Genomic DNA, 21,076 nt, shown 5'->3' with positions numbered 1-21,076 from the left:
ATGACGATTCTAAGTGAAATAAGTCATACAGAAAAAGACACTTATCATAAGATATCACTTATAGAGGGAATGTAAAAACCGCTACCCTTGAACTGAATTACAAAACAGAACAGAGTCCCACGTTTAGAAAACACACTATGGCTGCTTAACGGGAAAGGTGAGGTGGGGTGATGCATAAAACAAGGGTTTCAAATTAGGTCAGATACCGTTCCATAAAGCCAATATGTAATAGACAAGACCTACTCCTTGCTCAGTGAATTGGACTCAACACCCCCTATTCACCGCCCAAGAATATTTCTGACTAGTAAGAATCTTAAAACCTATGTTTTGATATCTCTCTGTAAGTGAGTCAAGTGGGTGTAAAGCGGCAGAAACACAGCAGAGGAAAGCAGCTAAACCACATTATAAAAATCAATTACTTTTAAAAACCCGTGAAACAAAGACAGTGAAAGAGAGAGAAATTCTTACAAAATTCGTTCAGGGGCTGTGATGCCACCTGGATTGACCATATCTAGACCCACATCTGATTGAGACATAAGGGTGGACACTCTTGGGGCTGAGAGGTTTGGTGAGGTTGGGTGAGGAAACACAGACCCTTTAAAGTAATACTGCATGGTAACCATCCCATGGGTCCCAAATCTCCAGGTTCAAGGGCATCTTCCTATATCGAAAACATGCATGAGAAACCCAGAAGATGGTACACCGTGTGATCGGGAATGGTTTCCAAAACGCACCTCTTTTCTCATCTCCTTGTGCTCGGGTTCGCCATTCCAGCCGCTTTACTTGCAATCTCCCTCCTTGGAGAATCAGCACCTTTAACCTCCTGTTCCGTACAGGTTGCAATTTGTCCTGAGGATGAACGGGAAGAGGGGGAACCAATGAGAGACTAGCTCTAGGTATCGGGACAGGCACAGGTCACTCTATTTTCCCATCAGGAAGAAGAATTAACCACAGGCTCAGCCTGCCGCCCGGGACCAGAATAGGGCCTGAAGCAATCTTGCGCTTTTGCGGCCAGCTCCCAAGAAAGCGAGTTGAAAAATGGAGCTCAGGGGCACTGCAATTCACAAACCTGCAGACTTATAAATGATAACTCTGGTCCACAAATATATTGAGGGAAGGCAACGAAGAGGAATGGAAAGCAAGGCAGAATTGCAGGAAACAGATTTCAGGAGGGAGATTCGAATCGGCTTTAAAGCACAGGAAAAGCGGCAAATCCTCGACAATGAAGCCCTTGGCCAAAAAGGGCGTATGCGTTTTTTCCTGAATATATTCAGGAAAAAACGCATACGCCCTTTTTGGCCAACCAAGCAACCTGGAAAGGCAAATCAGCGCTACAAAGAAGTCTCGCTTCCCATCGGTCAAAAGGGCCATGCTGAATAAAGTGTCAAAACCAGAAATGCAGGACAGGCCATGGAGAAACGGGAGCCTGGCTACGCTGATGGGCGGGATGTAAATTGCCAACAGCCACTCTGGAGAAGTGTACGGTGTGTCCTGAAACCTCCAAAAAACTCAGCTTAGAGAGCATAGGGCACTTCCACTCATGGGCGTATAAATTGGGAAAACTAAAAATCAGCAAGACACAGGCACCCCAAAGTTTAGGGCTGCTCTGTTGACAAGAACCTCCACTTCGTTACACCTTAAATATCCCAGGAAAGAGAAAAATGGATAAAGAAGTTGTGGTCCTTATGTACAATGGAATATCACTCAGCCATGAAACCAACGTCATAAGGCTAGTAGCAGCATGATGAGTGGATTTAGGTATGACGATTCTAAGTGAAATAAGTCATACAGAAAAAGACACTTATCATAAGATATCACTTATAGAGGGAATGTAAAAACCGCTACCCTTGAACTGAATTACAAAACAGAACAGAGTCCCACGTTTAGAAAACACACTATGGCTGCTTCACGGGAAAGGTGAGGTGGGGTGATGCATAAAACACGGGTTTCAAATTAGCTCAGATACCGTTCCATAAAGCCAATATGTAATAGACAAGACCTACTCCTTGCTCAGTGAATTGGACTCAACACCCCCTATTCACCGCCCAAGAATATATCTGACTAGTAAGAATCTTAAAACCTATGTTTTGATATCTCTCTGTAAGTGAGTCAAGTGGGTGTAAAGCGGCAGAAACACAGCAGAGGAAAGCAGCTAAACCACATTATAAAAATCAATTACTTTTAAAAACCCGTGAAACAAAGACAGTGAAAGAGAGAGAAATTCTTACAAAATTCGTTCAGGGGCTGTGATGCCACCTGGATTGACCATATCTAGACCCACAGCTGATTGAGACATAAGGGTGGACACTCTTGGGGCTGAGAGGTTTGGTGAGGTTGGGTGAGGAAACACAGACCCTTTAAAGTAATACTGCATGGTAACCATCCCATGGGTCCCAAATCTCCAGGTTCAAGGGCATCTTCCTACATCGAAAACATGCATGAGAAACCCAGAAGATGGTACACCGTGTGATCGGGAAAGGTTTCCAAAACGCACCTCTTTTCTCATCTCCTTGAGCTCGGGTTCGCCATTCCAGCCGCTTTACTTGCAATCTCCCTCCTTGGAGAATCAGCACCTTTAACCTCCTGTTCCGTACAGGTTGCAATTTGTCCTGAGGATGAACGGGAAGAGGGGGAACCAATGAGAGACTAGCTCTAGGTATCGGGACAGGCACAGGTCACTCTATTTTCCCATCAGGAAGAAGAATTAACCACAGGCTCAGCCTGCCGCCCGGGACCAGAATAGGGCCTGAAGCAATCCTGCGCTTTTGCGGCCAGCTCCCAAGAAAGCGAGTTGAAAAATGGAGCTCAGGGGCACTGCAATTCACAAACCTGCAGACTTATAAATGATAACTCTGGTCCACAAATATATTGAGGGAAGGCAACGAAGAGGAATGGAAAGCAAGGCAGAATTGCAGGAAACAGATTTCAGGAGGGAGATTCGAATCGGCTTTAAAGCACAGGAAAAGCGGCAAAACCTCGACAATGAAGCCCTTGGCCAAAAAGGGCGTATGCGTTTTTTCCTGAATATATTCAGGAAAAAACGCATACGCCCTTTTTGGCCAACCAAGCAACCTGGAAAGGCAAATCAGCGCTACAAAGAAGTCTCGCTTCCCATCGGTCAAAAGGGCCATGCTGAATAAAGTGTCAAAACCAGAAATGCAGGACAGGCCATGGAGAAACGGGAGCCTGGCTACGCTGATGGGCGGGATGTAAATTGCCAACAGCCACTCTGGAGAAGTGTACGGTGTGTCCTGAAACCTCCAAAAAACTCAGCTTAGAGAGCATAGGGCACTTCCACTCATGGGCGTATAAATTGGGAAAACTAAAAATCAGCAAGACACAGGCACCCCAAAGTTTAGGGCTGCTCTGTTGACAAGAACCTCCACTTCGTTACACCTTAAATATCCCAGGAAAGAGAAAAATGGATAAAGAAGTTGTGGTCCTTATGTACAATGGAATATCACTCAGCCATGAAACCAACGTCATAAGGCTAGTAGCAGCATGATGAGTGGATTTAGGTATGACGATTCTAAGTGAAATAAGTCATACAGAAAAAGACACTTATCATAAGATATCACTTATAGAGGGAATGTAAAAACCGCTACCCTTGAACTGAATTACAAAACAGAACAGAGTCCCACGTTTAGAAAACACACTATGGCTGCTTCACGGGAAAGGTGAGGTGGGGTGATGCATAAAACACGGGTTTCAAATTAGCTCAGATACCATTCCATAAAGCCAATATGTAATAGACAAGACCTACTCCTTGCTCAGTGAATTGGACTCAACACCCCCTATTCACCGCCCAAGAATATATCTGACTAGTAAGAATCTTAAAACCTATGTTTTGATATCTCTCTGTAAGTGAGTCAAGTGGGTGTAAAGCGGCAGAAACACAGCAGAGGAAAGCAGCTAAACCACATTATAAAAATCAATTACTTTTAAAAACCCGTGAAACAAAGACAGTGAAAGAGAGAGAAATTCTTACAAAATTCGTTCAGGGGCTGTGATGCCACCTGGATTGACCATATCTAGACCCACAGCTGATTGAGACATAAGGGTGGACACTCTTGGGGCTGAGAGGTTTGGTGAGGTTGGGTGAGGAAACACAGACCCTTTAAAGTAATACTGCATGGTAACCATCCCATGGGTCCCAAATCTCCAGGTTCAAGGGCATCTTCCTACATCGAAAACATGCATGAGAAACCCAGAAGATGGTACACCGTGTGATCGGGAAAGATTTCCAAAACGCACCTCTTTTCTCATCTCCTTGTGCTCGGGTTCGCCATTCCAGCCGCTTTACTTGCAATCTCCCTCCTTGGAGAATCAGCACCTTTAACCTCCTGTTCCGTACAGGTTGCAATTTGTCCTGAGGATGAACGGGAAGAGGGGGAACCAATGAGAGACTAGCTCTAGGTATCGGGACAGGCACAGGTCACTCTATTTTCCCATCAGGAAGAAGAATTAACCACAGGCTCAGCCTGCCGCCCGGGACCAGAATAGGGCCTGAAGCAATCCTGCGCTTTTGCGGCCAGCTCCCAAGAAAGCGAGTTGAAAAATGGAGCTCAGGGGCACTGCAATTCACAAACCTGCAGACTTATAAATGATAACTCTGGTCCACAAATATATTCAGGGAAGGCAACGAAGAGGAATGGAAAGCAAGGCAGAATTGCAGGAAACAGATTTCAGGAGGGAGATTCGAATCGGCTTTAAAGCACAGGAAAAGCGGCAAAACCTCGACAATGAAGCCCTTGGCCAAAAAGGGCGTATGCGTTTTTTCCTGAATATATTCAGGAAAAAACGCATACGCCCTTTTTGGCCAACCAAGCAACCTGGAAAGGCAAATCCGCGCTACAAAGAAGTCTCGCTTCCCATCGGTCAAAAGGGCCATGCTGAATAAAGTGTCAAAACCAGAAATGCAGGACAGGCCATGGAGAAACGGGAGCCTGGCTACGCTGATGGGCGGGATGTAAATTGCCAACAGCCACTCTGGAGAAGTGTACGGTGTGTCCTGAAACCTCCAAAAAACTCAGCTTAGAGAGCATAGGGCACTTCCACTCATGGGCGTATAAATTGGGAAAACTAAAAATCAGCAAGACACAGGCACCCCAAAGTTTAGGGCTGCTCTGTTGACAAGAACCTCCACTTCGTTACACCTTAAATATCCCAGGAAAGAGAAAAATGGATAAAGAAGTTGTGGTCCTTATGTACAATGCAATATCACTCAGCCATGAAACCAACGTCATAAGGCTAGTAGCAGCATGATGAGTGGATTTAGGTATGACGATTCTAAGTGAAATAAGTCATACAGAAAAAGACACTTATCATAAGATATCACTTATAGAGGGAATGTAAAAACCGCTACCCTTGAACTGAATTACAAAACAGAACAGAGTCCCACGTTTAGAAAACACACTATGGCTGCTTCACGGGAAAGGTGAGGTGGGGTGATGCATAAAACACGGGTTTCAAATTAGCTCAGATACCGTTCCATACAGCCAATATGTAATAGACAAGACCTACTCCTTGCTCAGTGAATTGGACTCAACACCCCCTATTCACCGCCCAAGAATATATCTGACTAGTAAGAATCTTAAAACCTATGTTTTGATATCTCTCTGTAAGTGAGTCAAGTGGGTGTAAAGCGGCAGAAACACAGCAGAGGAAAGCAGCTAAACCACATTATAAAAATCAATTACTTTTAAAAACCCGTGAAACAAAGACAGTGAAAGAGAGAGAAATTCTTACAAAATTCGTTCAGGGGCTGTGATGCCACCTGGATTGACCATATCTAGACCCACAGCTGATTGAGACATAAGGGTGGACACTCTTGGGGCTGAGAGGTTTGGTGAGGTTGGGTGAGGAAACACAGACCCTTTAAAGTAATACTGCATGGTAACCATCCCATGGGTCCCAAATCTCCAGGTTCAAGGGCATCTTCCTATATCGAAAACATGCATGAGAAACCCAGAAGATGGTACACCGTGTGATCGGGAAAGGTTTCCAAAACGCACCTCTTTTCTCATCTCCTTGTGCTCGGGTTCGCCATTCCAGCCGCTTTACTTGCAATCTCCCTCCTTGGAGAATCAGCACCTTTAACCTCCTGTTCCGTACAGGTTGCAATTTGTCCTGAGGATGAACGGGAAGAGGGGGAACCAATGAGAGACTAGCTCTAGGTATCGGGACAGGCACAGGTCACTCTATTTTCCCATCAGGAAGAAGAATTAACCACAGGCTCAGCCTGCCGCCCGTGACCAGAATAGGGCCTGAAGCAATCCTGCGCTTTTGCGGCCAGCTCCCAAGAAAGCGAGTTGAAAAATGGAGCTCAGGGGCACTGCAATTCACAAACCTGCAGACTTATAAATGATAACTCTGGTCCACAAATATATTGAGGGAAGGCAACGAAGAGGAATGGAAAGCAAGGCAGAATTGCAGGAAACAGATTTCAGGAGGGAGATTCGAATCGGCTTTAAAGCACAGGAAAAGCGGCAAAACCTCTACAATGAAGCCCTTGGCCAAAAAGGGCGTATGCGTTTTTTCCTGAATATATTCAGGAAAAAACGCATACGCCCTTTTTGGCCAACCAAGCAACCTGGAAAGGCAAATCAGCGCTACAAAGAAGTCTCGCTTCCCATCGGTCAAAAGGGCCATGCTGAATAAAGTGTCAAAACCAGAAATGCAGGACAGGCCATGGAGAAACGGGAGCCTGGCTATGCTGATGGGCGGGATGTAAATTGCCAACAGCCACTCTGGAGAAGTGTACGGTGTGTCCTGAAACCTCCAAAAAACTCAGCTTAGAGAGCATAGGGCACTTCCACTCATGGGCGTATAAATTGGGAAAACTAAAAATCAGCAAGACACAGGCACCCCAAAGTTTAGGGCTGCTCTGTTGACAAGAATCTCCACTTCGTTACACCTTAAATATCCCAGGAAAGAGAAAAATGGATAAAGAAGTTGTGGTCCTTATGTACAATGCAATATCACTCAGCCATGAAACCAACGTCATAAGGCTAGTAGCAGCATGATGAGTGGATTTAGGTATGACGATTCTAAGTGAAATAAGTCATACAGAAAAAGACACTTATCATAAGATATCACTTATAGAGGGAATGTAAAAACCGCTACCCTTGAACTGAATTACAAAACAGAACAGAGTCCCACGTTTAGAAAACACACTATGGCTGCTTCACGGGAAAGGTGAGGTGGGGTGATGCATAAAACACGGGTTTCAAATTAGCTCAGATACCGTTCCATACAGCCAATATGTAATAGACAAGACCTACTCCTTGCTCAGTGAATTGGACTCAACACCCCCTATTCACCGCCCAAGAATATATCTGACTAGTAAGAATCTTAAAACCTATGTTTTGATATCTCTCTGTAAGTGAGTCAAGTGGGTGTAAAGCGGCAGAAACACAGCAGAGGAAAGCAGCTAAACCACATTATAAAAATCAATTACTTTTAAAAACCCGTGAAACAAAGACAGTGAAAGAGAGAGAAATTCTTACAAAATTCGTTCAGGGGCTGTGATGCCACCTGGATTGACCATATCTAGACCCACAGCTGATTGAGACATAAGGGTGGACACTCTTGGGGCTGAGAGGTTTGGTGAGGTTGGGTGAGGAAACACAGACCCTTTAAAGTAATACTGCATGGTAACCATCCCATGGGTCCCAAATCTCCAGGTTCAAGGGCATCTTCCTATATCGAAAACATGCATGAGAAACCCAGAAGATGGTACACCGTGTGATCGGGAAAGGTTTCCAAAACGCACCTCTTTTCTCATCTCCTTGTGCTCGGGTTCGCCATTCCAGCCGCTTTACTTGCAATCTCCCTCCTTGGAGAATCAGCACCTTTAACCTCCTGTTCCGTACAGGTTGCAATTTGTCCTGAGGATGAACGGGAAGAGGGGGAACCAATGAGAGACTAGCTCTAGGTATCGGGACAGGCACAGGTCACTCTATTTTCCCATCAGGAAGAAGAATTAACCACAGGCTCAGCCTGCCGCCCGTGACCAGAATAGGGCCTGAAGCAATCCTGCGCTTTTGCGGCCAGCTCCCAAGAAAGCGAGTTGAAAAATGGAGCTCAGGGGCACTGCAATTCACAAACCTGCAGACTTATACATGATAACTCTGGTCCACAAATATATTGAGGGAAGGCAACGAAGAGGAATGGAAAGCAAGGCAGAATTGCAGGAAACAGATTTCAGGAGGGAGATTCGAATCGGCTTTAAAGCACAGGAAAAGCGGCAAAACCTCTACAATGAAGCCCTTGGCCAAAAAGGGCGTATGCGTTTTTTCCTGAATATATTCAGGAAAAAACGCATACGCCCTTTTTGGCCAACCAAGCAACCTGGAAAGGCAAATCAGCGCTACAAAGAAGTCTCGCTTCCCATCGGTCAAAAGGGCCATGCTGAATAAAGTGTCAAAACCAGAAATGCAGGACAGGCCATGGAGAAACGGGAGCCTGGCTATGCTGATGGGCGGGATGTAAATTGCCAACAGCCACTCTGGAGAAGTGTACGGTGTGTCCTGAAACCTCCAAAAAACTCAGCTTAGAGAGCATAGGGCACTTCCACTCATGGGCGTATAAATTGGGAAAACTAAAAATCAGCAAGACACAGGCACCCCAAAGTTTAGGGCTGCTCTGTTGACAAGAATCTCCACTTCGTTACACCTTAAATATCCCAGGAAAGAGAAAAATGGATAAAGAAGTTGTGGTCCTTATGTACAATGCAATATCACTCAGCCATGAAACCAACGTCATAAGGCTAGTAGCAGCATGATGAGTGGATTTAGGTATGACGATTCTAAGTGAAATAAGTCATACAGAAAAAGACACTTATCATAAGATATCACTTATAGAGGGAATGTAAAAACCGCTACCCTTGAACTGAATTACAAAACAGAACAGAGTCCCACGTTTAGAAAACACACTATGGCTGCTTCACGGGAAAGGTGAGGTGGGGTGATGCATAAAACACGGGTTTCAAATTAGCTCAGATACCGTTCCATACAGCCAATATGTAATAGACAAGACCTACTCCTTGCTCAGTGAATTGGACTCAACACCCCCTATTCACCGCCCAAGAATATATCTGACTAGTAAGAATCTTAAAACCTATGTTTTGATATCTCTCTGTAAGTGAGTCAAGTGGGTGTAAAGCGGCAGAAACACAGCAGAGGAAAGCAGCTAAACCACATTATAAAAATCAATTACTTTTAAAAACCCGTGAAACAAAGACAGTGAAAGAGAGAGAAATTCTTACAAAATTCGTTCAGGGGCTGTGATGCCACCTGGATTGACCATATCTAGACCCACAGCTGATTGAGACATAAGGGTGGACACTCTTGGGGCTGAGAGGTTTGGTGAGGTTGGGTGAGGAAACACAGACCCTTTAAAGTAATACTGCATGGTAACCATCCCATGGGTCCCAAATCTCCAGGTTCAAGGGCATCTTCCTATATCGAAAACATGCATGAGAAACCCAGAAGATGGTACACCGTGTGATCGGGAAAGGTTTCCAAAACGCACCTCTTTTCTCATCTCCTTGTGCTCGGGTTCGCCATTCCAGCCGCTTTACTTGCAATCTCCCTCCTTGGAGAATCAGCACCTTTAACCTCCTGTTCCGTACAGGTTGCAATTTGTCCTGAGGATGAACGGGAAGAGGGGGAACCAATGAGAGACTAGCTCTAGGTATCGGGACAGGCACAGGTCACTCTATTTTCCAATCAGGAAGAAGAATTAACCACAGGCTCAGCCTGCCGCCCGTGACCAGAATAGGGCCTGAAGCAATCCTGCGCTTTTGCGGCCAGCTCCCAAGAAAGCGAGTTGAAAAATGGAGCTCAGGGGCACTGCAATTCACAAACCTGCAGACTTATAAATGATAACTCTGGTCCACAAATATATTGAGGGAAGGCAACGAAGAGGAATGGAAAGCAAGGCAGAATTGCAGGAAACAGATTTCAGGAGGGAGATTCGAATCGGCTTTAAAGCACAGGAAAAGCGGCAAAACCTCTACAATGAAGCCCTTGGCCAAAAAGGGCGTATGCGTTTTTTCCTGAATATATTCAGGAAAAAACGCATACGCCCTTTTTGGCCAACCAAGCAACCTGGAAAGGCAAATCAGCGCTACAAAGAAGTCTCGCTTCCCATCGGTCAAAAGGGCCATGCTGAATAAAGTGTCAAAACCAGAAATGCAGGACAGGCCATGGAGAAACGGGAGCCTGGCTATGCTGATGGGCGGGATGTAAATTGCCAACAGCCACTCTGGAGAAGTGTACGGTGTGTCCTGAAACCTCCAAAAAACTCAGCTTAGAGAGCATAGGGCACTTCCACTCATGGGCGTATAAATTGGGAAAACTAAAAATCAGCAAGACACAGGCACCCCAAAGTTTAGGGCTGCTCTGTTGACAAGAATCTCCACTTCGTTACACCTTAAATATCCCAGGAAAGAGAAAAATGGATAAAGAAGTTGTGGTCCTTATGTACAATGGAATATCACTCAGCCATGAAACCAACGTCATAAGGCTAGTAGCAGCATGATGAGTGGATTTAGGTATGACGATTCTAAGTGAAATAAGTCATACAGAAAAAGACACTTATCATAAGATATCACTTATAGAGGGAATGTAAAAACCGCTACCCTTGAACTGAATTACAAAACAGAACAGAGTCCCACGTTTAGAAAACACACTATGGCTGCTTCACGGGAAAGGTGAGGTGGGGTGATGCATAAAACACGGGTTTCAAATTAGCTCAGATACCGTTCCATAAAGCCAATATGTAATAGACAAGACCTACTCCTTGCTCAGTGAATTGGACTCAACACCCCCTATTCACCGCCCAAGAATATATCTGACTAGTAAGAATCTTAAAACCTATGTTTTGATATCTCTCTGTAAGTGAGTCAAGTGAGTGTAAAGCGGCAGAAACACAGCAGAGGAAAGCAGCTAAACTACATTATAAAAATCAATTACTTTTAAAAACCCGTGAAACAAAGACAGTGAAAGAGAGAGAAATTCTTACAAAATTCGTTCAGGGGCTGTGATGCCACCTGGATTGACCATATCTAGACCCACAGCTGATTGAGACATAAGGGTGGACACTCTTGGGGCTGAGAGGTTTGGTGAGGTTGGGTGAGGAAACACAGACCCTTTAAAGTAATACTGCATGGTACCCATCCCATGGGTCCCAAATCTCCAGGTTCAAGGGCATCTTCCTACATCGAAAACATGCATGAGAAACCCAGAAGATGGTACACCGTGTGATCAGGAAAGGTTTCCAAAACGCACCTCTTTTCTCATCTCCTTGTGCTCGGGTTCGCCATTCCAGCCGCTTTACTAGCAATCTCCCTCCTTGGAGAATCAGCACCTTTAACCTCCTGTTCCGTACTGGTTGCAATTTGTCCTGAGGATGAACGGGAAGAGGGGTAACCAATGAGAGACTAGCTCTAGGTATCGGGACAGGCACAGGTCACTCTATTTTCCCATCAGGAAGAAGAATTAACCACAGGCTCAGCCTGCCGCCCGGGACGAGAATAGGGCCTGAAGCAATCTTGCGCTTTTGCGGCCAGCTCCCAAGAAAGTGAGTTGAAAAATGGAGCTCAGGGGCACTGCAATTCACAAACCTGCAGACTTATAAATGATAACTCTCGTCCACAAATATATTGAGGGAAGGTAACGAAGAGGAATGGAAAGCAAGGCAGAATTGCAGGAAACAGATTTCAGGAGGGAGATTCGAATCGGCTTTAAAGCACAGGAAAAGCGGCAAAACCTCGACAATGAAGCCCTTGGCCAAAAAGGGCGTATGCGTTTTTTCCTGAATATATTCAGGAAAAAACGCATACGCCCTTTTTGGCCAACCAAGCAACCTGGAAAGGCAAATCAGCGCTACAAAGAAGTCTCGCTTCCCATCGGTCAAAAGGGCCATGCTGAATAAAGTGTCAAAACCAGAAATGCAGGACAGGCCATGGAGAAACGGAAGCCTGGCTACGCTGATGGGCGGGATGTAAATTGCCAACAGCCACTCTGGAGAAGTGTACGGTGTGTCCTGAAACCTCCAAAAAACTCAGCTTAGAGAGCATAGGGCACTTCCACTCATGGGCGTATAAATTGGGAAAACTAAAAATCAGCAAGACACAGGCACCCCAAAGTTTAGGGCTGCTCTGTTGACAAGAACCTCCACTTCGTTACACCTTAAATATCCCAGGAAAGAGAAAAATGGATAAAGAAGTTGTGGTCCTTATGTACAATGGAATATCACTCAGCCATGAAACCAACATCATAAGGCTAGTAGCAGCATGATGAGTGGATTTAGGTATGACGATTCTAAGTGAAATAAGTCATACAGAAAAAGACACTTATCATAAGATATCACTTATAGAGGGAATGTAAAAACCGCTACCCTTGAACTGAATTACAAAACAGAACAGAGTCCCACGTTTAGAAAACACACTATGGCTGCTTCACGGGAAAGGTGAGGTGGGGTGATGCATAAAACACGGGTTTCAAATTAGCTCAGATACCGTTCCATACAGCCAATATGTAATAGACAAGACCTACTCCTTGCTCAGTGAATTGGACTCAACACCCCCTATTCACCGCCCAAGAATATATCTGACTAGTAAGAATCTTAAAACCTATGTTTTGATATCTCTCTGTAAGTGAGTCAAGTGGGTGTAAAGCGGCAGAAACACAGCAGAGGAAAGCAGCTAAACCACATTATAAAAATCAATTACTTTTAAAAACCCGTGAAACAAAGACAGTGAAAGAGAGAGAAATTCTTACAAAATTCGTTCAGGGGCTGTGATGCCACCTGGATTGACCATATCTAGACCCACAGCTGATTGAGACATAAGGGTGGACACTCTTGGGGCTGAGAGGTTTGGTGAGGTTGGGTGAGGAAACACAGACCCTTTAAAGTAATACTGCATGGTACCCATCCCATGGGTCCCAAATCTCCAGGTTCAAGGGCATCTTCCTACATCAAAAACATGCATGAGAAACCCAGAAGATGGTACACCGTGTGATCGGGAAAGGTTTCCAAAACGCACCTCTTTTCTCATCTCCTTGTGCTCGGGTTCGCCATTCCAGCCGCTTTACTTGCAATCTCCCTCCTTGGAGAATCAGCACCTTTAACCTCCTGTTCCGTACAGGTTGCAATTTGTCCTGAGGATGAACGGGAAGAGGGGGAACCAATGAGAGACTAGCTCTAGGTATCGGGACAGGCACAGGTCACTCTATTTTCCCATCAGGAAGAAGAATTAACCACAGGCTCAGCCTGCCGCCCGGGACCAGAATAGGGCCTGAAGCAATCCTGCGCTTTTGCGGCCAGCTCCCAAGAAAGCGAGTTGAAAAATGGAGCTCAGGGGCACTGCAATTCACAAACCTGCAGACTTATAAATGATAACTCTGGTCCACAAATATATTGAGGGAAGGTAACGAAGAGGAATGGAAAGCAAGGCAGAATTGCAGGAAACAGATTTCAGGAGGGAGATTCGAATCGCCTTTAAAGCACAGGAAAAGCGGCAAAACCTCGACAATGAAGCCCTTGGCCAAAAAGGGCGTATGCGTTTTTTCCTGAATATATTCAGGAAAAAACGCATACGCCCTTTTTGGCCAACCAAGCAACCTGGAAAGGCAAATCAGCGCTACAAAGAAGTCTCGCTTCCCATCGGTCAAAAGGGCCATGCTGAATAAAGTGTCAAAACCAGAAATGCAGGACAGGCCATGGAGAAACGGGAGCCTGGCTACGCTGATGGGCGGGATGTAAATTGCCAACAGCCACTCTGGAGAAGTGTACGGTGTGTCCTGAAACATCTAAAAAACTCAGCTTAGAGAGCACAGGGCACGTCCACTCATGGGCGTATAAATTGGGAAAACTAAAAATCAGCAAGACACAGGCACCCCAAAGTTTAGGGCTGCTCTGTTGACAAGAACCTCCACTTCGTTACACCTTAAATATCCCAGGAAAGAGAAAAATGGATAAAGAAGTTGTGGTCCTTATGTACAATGGAATATCACTCAGCCATGAAACCAACGTCATAAGGCTAGTAGCAGCATGATGAGTGGATTTAGGTATGACGATTCTAAGTGAAATAAGTCATACAGAAAAAGACACTTATCATAAGATATCACTTATAGAGGGAATGTAAAAACCGCTACCCTTGAACTGAATTACAAAACAGAACAGAGTCCCACGTTTAGAAAACACACTATGGCTGCTTCACGGGAAAGGTGAGGTGGGGTGATGCATAAAACACGGGTTTCAAATTAGCTCAGATACCGTTCCATACAGCCAATATGTAATAGACAAGACCTACTCCTTGCTCAGTGAATTGGACTCAACACCCCCTATTCACCGCCCAAGAATATATCTGACTAGTAAGAATCTTAAAACCTATGTTTTGATATCTCTCTGTAAGTGAGTCAAGTGGGTGTAAAGCGGCAGAAACACAGCAGAGGAAAGCAGCTAAACCACATTATAAAAATCAATTACTTTTAAAAACCCGTGAAACAAAGACAGTGAAAGAGAGAGAAATTCTTACAAAATTCGTTCAGGGGCTGTGATGCCACCTGGATTGACCATATCTAGACCCACAGCTGATTGAGACATAAGGGTGGACACTCTTGGGGCTGAGAGGTTTGGTGAGGTTGGGTGAGGAAACACAGACCCTTTAAAGTAATACTGCATGGTAACCATCCCATGGGTCCCAAATCTCCAGGTTCAAGGGCATCTTCCTACATCGAAAACATGCATGAGAAACCCAGAAGATGGTACACCGTGTGATCGGGAAAGATTTCCAAAACGCACCTCTTTTCTCATCTCCTTGTGCTCGGGTTCGCCATTCCAGCCGCTTTACTTGCAATCTCCCTCCTTGGAGAATCAGCACCTTTAACCTCCTGTTCCGTACAGGTTGCAATTTGTCCTGAGGATGAACGGGAAGAGGGGGAACCAATGAGAGACTAGCTCTAGGTATCGGGACAGGCACAGGTCACTCTATTTTCCCATCAGGAAGAAGAATTAACCACAGGCTCAGCCTGCCGCCCGGGACCAGAATAGGGCCTGAAGCAATCCTGCGCTTTTGCGGCCAGCTCCCAAGAAAGCGAGTTGAAAAATGGAGCTCAGGGGCACTGCAATTCACAAACCTGCAGACTTATAAATGATAACTCTGGTCCACAAATATATTGAGGGAAGGCAACGAAGAGGAATGGAAAGCAAGGCAGAATTGCAGGAAACAGATTTCAGGAGGGAGATTCGAATCGGCTTTAAAGCACAGGAAAAGCGGCAAAACCTCGACAATGAAGCCCTTGGCCAAAAAGGGCGTATGCGTTTTTTCCTGAATATATTCAGGAAAAAACGCATACGCCCTTTTTGGCCAACCAAGCAACCTGGAAAGGCAAATCCGCGCTACAAAGAAGTCTCGCTTCCCATCGGTCAAAAGGGCCATGCTGAATAAAGTGTCAAAACCAGAAATGCAGGACAGGCCATGGAGAAACGGGAGCCTGGCTACGCTGATGGGCGGGATGTAAATTGCCAACAGCCACTCTGGAGAAGTGTACGGTGTGTCCTGAAACCTCCAAAAAACTCAGCTTAGAGAGCATAGGGCACTTCCACTCATGGGCGTATAAATTGGGAAAACTAAAAATCAGCAAGACACAGGCACCCCAAAGTTTAGGGCTGCTCTGTTGACAAGAACCTCCACTTCGTTACACCTTAAATATCCCAGGAAAGAGAAAAATGGATAAAGAAGTTGTGGTCCTTATGTACAATGCAATATCACTCAGCCATGAAACCAACGTCATAAGGCTAGTAGCAGCATGATGAGTGGATTTAGGTATGACGATTCTAAGTGAAATAAGTCATACAGAAAAAGACACTTATCATAAGATATCACTTATAGAGGGAATGTAAAAACCGCTACCCTTGAACTGAATTACAAAACAGAACAGAGTCCCACGTTTAGAAAACACACTATGGCTGCTTCACGGGAAAGGTGAGGTGGGGTGATGCATAAAACACGGGTTTCAAATTAGCTCAGATACCGTTCCATACAGCCAATATGTAATAGACAAGACCTACTCCTTGCTCAGTGAATTGGACTCAACACCCCCTATTCACCGCCCAAGAATATATCTGACTAGTAAGAATCTTAAAACCTATGTTTTGATATCTCTCTGTAAGTGAGTCAAGTGGGTGTAAAGCGGCAGAAACACAGCAGAGGAAAGCAGCTAAACCACATTATAAAAATCAATTACTTTTAAAAACCCGTGAAACAAAGACAGTGAAAGAGAGAGAAATTCTTACAAAATTCGTTCAGGGGCTGTGATGCCACCTGGATTGACCATATCTAGACCCACAGCTGATTGAGACATAAGGGTGGACACTCTTGGGGCTGAGAGGTTTGGTGAGGTTGGGTGAGGAAACACAGACCCTTTAAAGTAATACTGCATGGTAACCATCCCATGGGTCCCAAATCTCCAGGTTCAAGGGCATCTTCCTATATCGAAAACATGCATGAGAAACCCAGAAGATGGTACACCGTGTGATCGGGAAAGGTTTCCAAAACGCACCTCTTTTCTCATCTCCTTGTGCTCGGGTTCGCCATTCCAGCCGCTTTACTTGCAATCTCCCTCCTTGGAGAATCAGCACCTTTAACCTCCTGTTCCGTACAGGTTGCAATTTGTCCTGAGGATGAACGGGAAGAGGGGGAACCAATGAGAGACTAGCTCTAGGTATCGGGACAGGCACAGGTCACTCTATTTTCCCATCAGGAAGAAGAATTAACCACAGGCTCAGCCTGCCGCCCGTGACCAGAATAGGGCCTGAAGCAATCCTGCGCTTTTGCGGCCAGCTCCCAAGAAAGCGAGTTGAAAAATGGAGCTCAGGGGCACTGCAATTCACAAACCTGCAGACTTATAAATGATAACTCTGGTCCACAAATATATTGAGGGAAGGCAACGAAGAGGAATGGAAAGCAAGGCAGAATTGCAGGAAACAGATTTCAGGAGGGAGATTCGAATCGGCTTTAAAGCACAGGAAAAGCGGCAAAACCTCTACAATGAAGCCCTTGGCCAAAAAGGGCGTATGCGTTTTTTCCTGAATATATTCAGGAAAAAACGCATACGCCCTTTTTGGCCAACCAAGCAACCTGGAAAGGCAAATCAGCGCTACAAAGAAGTCTCGCTTCCCATCGGTCAAAAGGGCCATGCTGAATAAAGTGTCAAAACCAGAAATGCAGGACAGGCCATGGAGAAACGGGAGCCTGGCTATGCTGATGGGCGGGATGTAAATTGCCAACAGCCACTCTGGAGAAGTGTACGGTGTGTCCTGAAACCTCCAAAAAACTCAGCTTAGAGAGCATAGGGCACTTCCACTCATGGGCGTATAAATTGGGAAAACTAAAAATCAGCAAGACACAGGCACCCCAAAGTTTAGGGCTGCTCTGTTGACAAGAATCTCCACTTCGTTACACCTTAAATATCCCAGGAAAGAGAAAAATGGATAAAGAAGTTGTGGTCCTTATGTACAATGGAATATCACTCAGCCATGAAACCAACGTCATAAGGCTAGTAGCAGCATGATGAGTGGATTTAGGTATGACGATTCTAAGTGAAATAAGTCATACAGAAAAAGACACTTATCATAAGATATCACTTATAGAGGGAATGTAAAAACCGCTACCCTTGAACTGAATTACAAAACAGAACAGAGTCCCACGTTTAGAAAACACACTATGGCTGCTTCACGGGAAAGGTGAGGTGGGGTGATGCATAAAACACGGGTTTCAAATTAGCTCAGATACCGTTCCATAAAGCCAATATGTAATAGACAAGACCTACTCCTTGCTCAGTGAATTGGACTCAACACCCCCTATTCACCGCCCAAGAATATATCTGACTAGTAAGAATCGTAAAACCTATGTTTTGATATCTCTCTGTAAGTGAGTCAAGTGAGTGTAAAGCGGCAGAAACACAGCAGAGGAAAGCAGCTAAACTACATTATAAAAATCAATTACTTTTAAAAACCCGTGAAACAAAGACAGTGAAAGAGAGAGAAATTCTTACAAAATTCGTTCAGGGGCTGTGATGCCACCTGGATTGACCATATCTAGACCCACAGCTGATTGAGACATAAGGGTGGACACTCTTGGGGCTGAGAGGTTTGGTGAGGTTGGGTGAGGAAACACAGACCCTTTAAAGTAATACTGCATGGTACCCATCCCATGGGTCCCAAATCTCCAGGTTCAAGGGCATCTTCCTACATCGAAAACATGCATGAGAAACCCAGAAGATGGTACACCGTGTGATCAGGAAAGGTTTCCAAAACGCACCTCTTTTCTCATCTCCTTGTGCTCGGGTTCGCCATTCCAGCCGCTTTACTAGCAATCTCCCTCCTTGGAGAATCAGCACCTTTAACCTCCTGTTCCGTACTGGTTGCAATTTGTCCTGAGGATGAACGGGAAGAGGGGTAACCAATGAGAGACTAGCTCTAGGTATCGGGACAGGCACAGGTCACTCTATTTTCCCATCAGGAAGAAGAATTAACCACAGGCTCAGCCTGCCGCCCGGGACCAGAATAGGGCCTGAAGCAATCTTGCGCTTTTGCGGCCAGCTCCCAAGAAAGTGAGTTGAAAAATGGAGCTCAGGGGCACTGCAATTCACAAACCTGCAGACTTATAAATGATAACTCTCGTCCACAAATATATTGAGGGAAGGTAACGAAGAGGAATGGAAAGCAAGGCAGAATTGCAGGAAACAGATTTCAGGAGGGAGATTCGAATCGGCTTTAAAGCACAGGAAAAGCGGCAAAACCTCGACAATGAAGCCCTTGGCCAAAAAGGGCGTATGCGTTTTTTCCTGAATATATTCAGGAAAAAACGCATACGCCCTTTTTGGCCAACCAAGCAACCTGGAAAGGCAAATCAGCGCTACAAAGAAGTCTCGCTTCCCATCGGTCAAAAGGGCCATGCTGAATAAAGTGTCAAAACCAGAAATGCAGGACAGGCCATGGAGAAACGGAAGCCTGGCTACGCTGATGGGCGGGATGTAAATTGCCAACAGCCACTCTGGAGAAGTGTACGGTGTGTCCTGAAACCTCCAAAAAACTCAGCTTAGAGAGCATAGGGCACTTCCACTCATGGGCGTATAAATTGGGAAAACTAAAAATCAGCAAGACACAGGCACCCCAAAGTTTAGGGCTGCTCTGTTGACAAGAACCTCCACTTCGTTACACCTTAAATATCCCAGGAAAGAGAAAAATGGATAAAGAAGTTGTGGTCCTTATGTACAATGGAATATCACTCAGCCATGAAACCAACGTCATAAGGCTAGTAGCAGCATGATGAGTGGATTTAGGTATGACGATTCTAAGTGAAATAAGTCATACAGAAAAAGACACTTATCATAAGATATCACTTATAGAGGGAATGTAAAAACCGCTACCCTTGAACTGAATTACAAAACAGAACAGAGTCCCACGTTTAGAAAACACACTATGGCTGCTTCACGGGAAAGGTGAGGTGGGGTGATGCATAAAACACAGGTTTCAAATTAGCTCAGATACCATTCCATAAAGCCAATATGTAATAGACAAGACCTACTCCTTGCTCAGTGAATTGGACTCAACACCCCCTATTCACCGCCCAAGAATATATCTGACTAGTAAGAATCTTAAAACCTATGTTTTGATATCTCTCTGTAAGTGAGTCAAGTGGGTGTAAAGCGGCAGAAACACAGCAGAGGAAAGCAGCTAAACCACATTATAAAAATCAATTACTTTTAAAAACCCGTGAAACAAAGACAGTGAAAGAGAGAGAAATTCTTACAAAATTCGTTCAGGGGCTGTGATGCCACCTGGATTGACCATATCTAGACCCACAGCTGATTGAGACATAAGGGTGGACACTCTTGGGGCTGAGAGGTTTGGTGAGGTTGGGTGAGGAAACACAGACCCTTTAAAGTAATACTGCATGGTAACCATCCCATGGGTCCCAAATCTCCAGGTTCAAGGGCATCTTCCTACATCGAAAACATGCATGAGAAACCCAGAAGATGGTACACCGTGTGATCGGGAAAGATTTCCAAAACGCACCTCTTTTCTCATCTCCTTGTGCTCGGGTTCGCCATTCCAGCCGCTTTACTTGCAATCTCCCTCCTTGGAGAATCAGCACCTTTAACCTCCTGTTCCGTACAGGTTGCAATTTGTCCTGAGGATGAACGGGAAGAGGGGGAACCAATGAGAGACTAGCTCTAGGTATCGGGACAGGCACAGGTCACTCTATTTTCCCATCAGGAAGAAGAATTAACCACAGGCTCAGCCTGCCGCCCGGGACCAGAATAGGGCCTGAAGCAATCCTGCGCTTTTGCGGCCAGCTCCCAAGAAAGCGAGTTGAAAAATGGAGCTCAGGGGCACTGCAATTCACAAACCTGCAGACTTATAAATGATAACTCTGGTCCACAAATATATTGAGGGAAGGCAACGAAGAGGAATGGAAAGCAAGGCAGAATTGCAGGAAACAGATTTCAGGAGGGAGATTCGAATCGGCTTTAAAGCACAGGAAAAGCGGCAAAACCTCGACAATGAAGCCCTTGGCCAAAAAGGGCGTATGCGTTTTTTCCTGAATATATTCAGGAAAAAACGCATACGCCCTTTTTGGCCAACCAAGCAACCTGGAAAGGCAAATCCGCGCTACAAAGAAGTCTCGCTTCCCATCGGTCAAAAGGGCCATGCTGAATAAAGTGTCAAAACCAGAAATGCAGGACAGGCCATGGAGAAACGGGAGCCTGGCTACGCTGATGGGCGGGATGTAAATTGCCAACAGCCACTCTGGAGAAGTGTACGGTGTGTCCTGAAACCTCCAAAAAACTCAGCTTAGAGAGCATAGGGCACTTCCACTCATGGGCGTATAAATTGGGAAAACTAAAAATCAGCAAGACACAGGCACCCCAAAGTTTAGGGCTGCTCTGTTGACAAGAACCTCCACTTCGTTACACCTTAAATATCCCAGGAAAGAGAAAAATGGATAAAGAAGTTGTGGTCCTTATGTACAATGGAATATCACTCAGCCATGAAA

Source organism: Balaenoptera physalus, assembly GCF_965194825.1.
Source record: "Balaenoptera physalus genome assembly, chromosome: 9".
Classification (NCBI taxonomy): Eukaryota; Metazoa; Chordata; class Mammalia; order Artiodactyla; family Balaenopteridae; genus Balaenoptera; species Balaenoptera physalus.
The sequence above is the reverse complement of the archived record's forward strand: the minus strand, read 5'-3'. Positions refer to the sequence as shown.